Below are 4,905 nucleotides of genomic sequence, written 5' to 3'. Positions count from 1 at the left end.
GTATAAAGGAAGTACGCAGAGGCTTGACTATTGCTGTAACCTGTTCTGGTTCAAGGCGTTCAAAAGCCCTGGAGCAGGTTCTCAGGGCCACGCACAGTCCAGGGTATCAGGACTCCCCCACTCTGCTCCCCGGACCCCTCTCTTATGGAGCCTCTGCTGGAGCTAAGGTAGGAGGAGCCCCATGTTAGTATCCTGTCGTGGGTGTTAGCTCTGTTCTCACCACAGCCTGCCTGAGTCTCCCCTAAAATAGGTGAGATTGTCCCTATTTTACAGGGGAGGAAACTGTGTCTCGGGGAGATGGGACTTGCTCCAGGCCTCATGAGCAGTGAACGGTGACGGTGGCCCTCGAGCCCGTGTCTGCTGGCTCCATGGCCATGCGTTGTGTAAAAGGTGCTGTGACATAGCCGTGCCTGGAAACCCCTTCTGTCTCAGTCAGCCACTGCTGCGTGACAAGCCACCCCAAAGCTCGGTGGCTTTCACAACAAGCGTTTACTTTTGCTCCTGAGTCTGTGGATCAACTGGGTGCTTCCTTGCACATTGTGCTCATGCACGCATACACCATGGCTGTGGGTCAGGAAGGCGTCTGCTGGCCTTGGCTGGCCCCTGTGCCATGTCTGGGGATCGTTTGGCTGTAGACCGGCCTAGGATGGCCTCAGCCGCAGTGGCTGGTGTCTGCAGCACTCGGTGGCCCATCCTCCAGCGGCCCAGCCTGGTGTTCCCACAGCAGGGCAGGGTTCCGACAGAGCAGCCGCGCAGGGCCTCTTGTGGTCTAGGCTTGGAACCAGCACCCTCTCACTTCCTCCACATTCTGCTGGCCAACGCAAGTCCCAGGCCAGGGCGGAGTCCAGGGTGGGCACTAGGCTCCGCCTCTGGGCAGGAGGAGCTGCACTCGCGTTGGAGAGGGCGTGGATACCGGAGACCACTGATTGGGGCCTCCAACGCCAGAAGTCTGTCACCCTCTCTTGCTCCCCAAGACCCCACTCCTGTGTCACTGCCTCCAGGAGGCCCTTTCGGATCCCACCCCGCCCCACTTGATGCTGTCACTTTCCCAGCCAGCTCTCCGCCTCCTACATGTGTCTCCCTGGACTCGGAGCACCCCTGAGGGCCGGGTGGCCTTCCTCGTCTGCTTCCCCAGGGTCCTGCCTGGCCGCCCCTCCCACGTGAGCCAGAGACGATGCCGGTCACACTAGCTCACTGAGCCCTACCCCGGGCTGATGCGGGCATGCACCTGCTTCCTCTCACCAAGCTTCCAGTCAGCAGCGGGCTGACGCCTCTTCCCTTCCCTCCTCATCAGCCCGATGCCTCTGACAACACTAGTTACATACAACAGCCCTACAGCAGGATCGAGCCGGCTTTCCACGGGCCCCCGCTCTGCCGTGAGCTCCGATGCCTGATGGGTCACTAATGGTGTCGGCAGCATTTACAGTGATGGACGCCGGTGGGCCGACAGGGCAGGAGTCCCCCAACAAGCACCTTCACCTCCCCCTCGCGTGTGCAGGCCTCTGCCAGAGTTTCCAGGAAACTTTCCAGTCCACAGATCATTTGAATTTCACATAAACCCTACCTAAGAGACCTGTGGCCAGGTGGGGATGACCATTCCCGTTTCATTGATGAGACAATCGGGGCTCAGAGAGGGCCAGTGCTTGGGGTGAGGCCACACAGCTAGGACATCCTGGGACTGGGATTCCTTCTTCTTGACGACAGTCACAGTGGACATCTTTGAGATCCAAGGGCTGGCCCTCCCTCATGTGACACCAGCAGGAGTCACAGCCCAGGCTTTGGCTGTGTCTGCCAGGGCTGGTGCCTACACAGAGCCTCTTGTCACAGCTCTGTTCTGTTTGGTTAGGGCAGCCGTGACAAGTTGCCACAAGCTCGGTGGCTTAAAACAACAGAGAATCATTTGCTCANCTGGGCTGGCCCCACTTCACTTCAAAATATCAAAAGGCCCTAGCTACCAATCAGCATAGAGAAGACACCTGCTCCAGCAGGAAGACAAGTTCAACCCTGGAGCCTTGGTTTCCCAATATGGAACTGGCAAACTACCATGCACTCCTAGGGCTGTTGGGAGGGTTAGTGCACCCCGTGGGTAAGGCTCCTAGCTCAGCCGTGGTGGGCTCTCAGCAGGTGTGAAGCCTCCCAACTCTGGGACCCAGTCCCACCAGGGCAGCCGGTGTGTAACCAGGACGGGAACATCTCAGAGCCACTCCTTGTCCACTGCCTGGTATTCCAAGCAGAACAGCTATGCCATCAGCAGGGCCCTGTTGGCCTCAAGTCCTGGAGAGGGGAGCCCAGGAGAGGGGAGCCCAGGAGAGGGGAGCCCAGGGAAGCTGGAACCCATTCTCGCCAGGAAGCAAGGCGGGAAGCCTGGTGACCCATGGAGGGCACAGCAGCAAAACCAAGTGGGCAGCTGTGTGCCAGGCCCTGGGCTCAGCCTTTGCCAGCATCATCCCACTTCACAGGCATGGTCATGCCCACTTTACAGATGAGGGAACCGGGCCTCCAGAGGTTCAGCTGCACATGGTCTGCAGCCAGGGCAGAGCTGGAGGGACCTCCCGTCTGCCTGCCAAGCCCATGCCCTCAGCCTTGGCCCACCTCTGGGCGTTCCTGATGATGGGCTGTCACTGCTGTTCCAGCCCCTCTTGGGGGGAGGGTTTCCCAGACACTGCCTACACCCCATGTCACCTCTTCACAGGACTGGGCTGTCACCCAGAGGCTGGGACATTAGCCTTTCCATGGGGGGGAGGGAAGGGAGGAGCTTGGCTCTATACACGTGCAGAGTTTGCTTCGTCTATTCGCAGTGCCCCCCACCCACCAGACAGCTGGTCTAGGAGGGCTGCACGGTGCCCATTTGGCCACCTCTGAATTCCTGTTGCCTGGCGTAGGGTCTGGCACTTAGTAGGTGCTCAGTAAATACTTGTTGAGTAAATAAATGGCCCCATTTGGGGAAATAACAAAAAGTCTGGCTGGTTAATGGGTGAGGGTTGTGTTGGGAGTGAGGGCTGGGGGGGCAATGGGGGCCACAGAAGGCTTTAGGGAGTGTCAGGGTGATGCAGGGTCCCTGTCAGAAGAGTCCCCCTGGCCTCCGGGTAGACTGGCCAGGGCGAAGGCAGGGAACTCAAAGAGGAGACGGCCGCCGTCTCCCAGGAGAGAAGTGATGACGACGGCCTGGACCAGGGCAGAGGCAGGAGACGCTGACAGAGGGCTCCGCAGCTCAGCCAACCGTGACCTCAGCCCCAGCTCGGAGCCTCAGCCCCATCTCCCACCCGCTGGGAACAGACAGGGGCTTGGCAAGGGGTCTGATGGACACACTGATGTGATGAAGCTAGAAAGGTGTTCTTGTCCTCAGGGCGTTTGGCCCCACTTGCCCAGCTGCCGGCTGGGGTCTGAGGAGCTGGCTGCAGCCTGAGCAGAGGACATGGCCTGCGGGGGCCAGGCGCAGGGAGGACAGAAGCCAGGCCGGGCCAGCTGGCCCAGGCACAAGTGNTTCATTCATTCCTTCATTCCCCCCATTCATTTATTCATCCAGTCACTTGTTCAACAAGCCAAAGTTGAGTGTCTGTTAAGAGCACTTCTTATCCTGGATACGCAGAGCTGGGAGGCAGCCCGGCTGCAGTGGGAGGAGGAACGGCTGTGGGGTGGCCCTGACCCGGCTCTTCTTGGGACTCCATGACCTGGGCAAATTCCTTTAACCTTCTTGCTTGGTTTCTTCATCTGTGAAATGGGGCGACTAGTGTAACAGTAGCTGCGTCCAAAGAGCTGCAGTCGCCACTTGGAAATTGTGGGAGCTGCTTTTCCTGGCTCCGTGATTCTCAGGCCGAGGGGACTGATCTGGAGAGAGTCTGGTGGGAGGCCCATCCGTCACTGCCCACCCTCTACCTCCCTGCTCCCCTCCCCTCTCTCCTCCCACCCTGTTAGAAGTACTGGTTAGTCTATAACAGGTTGTGTCCCTGAGAGGGCTGCCAGGTTGAGCAAACAAAACGACAGGTTGCTCAAGTTAAATTTGACTTCAGAAAACAATAAATTTGTTAGGTTAAGTGTGTCCCACATCATATTTGGGATATACTTATGCTGAAAAAGGATTGTGTCCTGTCTTACCTGGCAACTCTAGTCCCTGGGTATGCTGGGAAGTTGTGGGGTTGCAGAATTTCTGGATTCCTGATCCAGCCACCACTGCCCGCTTTACAGATGACCAAACGGAGACCCTGAGAGGCCAGGCACCAGAGACAAGGGTCAGCAGTGAGGCGGTGGCAGCTTGGAGGGAGCTGGGGCTCCTTTCCCTGTGACAGTGATGGGGGTGGAACGGCAGAGGGCTGTGGCAGAGAAGAGGTGGTTGTAGGTGTAACCCCAGGACTAAGTATTCACGCAGAGGAACAGACTCTGAGCTCAGAGAGAGCACCCGCATGCTCCCCAAGTGACGACCTCGATGGCTTCCAGGGAGCCCCGCCCCACCACAGCCTCACCTCTGCCTCGCGTCTCAAGCTTCACACACACTTGCAAGCACAGTTGTGACTTAAGTGCGATTTCGTTTGTCTTTTTTTTTTAAATCAAAACATTGGGGAGGGGCGGGGGAGCTGAGGAAGAGGATGAGGGGGTTCTGTCTCAGATGCTGTCCCCACGGAGGAGCAGTCGGCCCCTTTAAGGGAGACAGCGCTGCTCCGGGCCCCACCTTTTTTTAATACCTTGCATGTGACTTAATCACCCCACAGATGTGGGGACGCCTTCCTGCCGAGAGCGGTAATTGAAGTTCTCTAACTGCTCTGTGGTTCTAATTAGCCCAAAGTGGTTCATTCTGGCCTGGTAGGTTCGCAGCTCCTCTGCTTCCTGGGTTACCAGAAGGTGTGAGTTAGTCAAGAGACGGCAAGAGGACACCTGTATTCCCTTAACTGAATGGGTCTTTTTCAGGGG

At 57.9% G+C, this 4,905-nt stretch overlaps 1 protein-coding gene across 2 annotated transcripts in view; it reads left to right on the top strand.

Annotated features, from left to right (window-relative positions):
- PPP2R2C (protein phosphatase 2 regulatory subunit Bgamma) overlaps positions 1-4,905 on the top strand; it is a 69,216-nt gene that overhangs the window by 10,709 nt on the left and 53,602 nt on the right. The gene's annotated exons all lie outside the window — the stretch shown is intronic.

This window comes from Hipposideros armiger, unplaced genomic scaffold (assembly GCF_001890085.2).
Source record: "Hipposideros armiger isolate ML-2016 unplaced genomic scaffold, ASM189008v1 scaffold_790, whole genome shotgun sequence".
In the NCBI taxonomy this organism is placed as follows: domain Eukaryota; kingdom Metazoa; phylum Chordata; class Mammalia; order Chiroptera; family Hipposideridae; genus Hipposideros; species Hipposideros armiger.
Note: the sequence above shows the minus strand (reverse complement) of the source record. Positions and strands in the feature narration are given on the sequence as shown.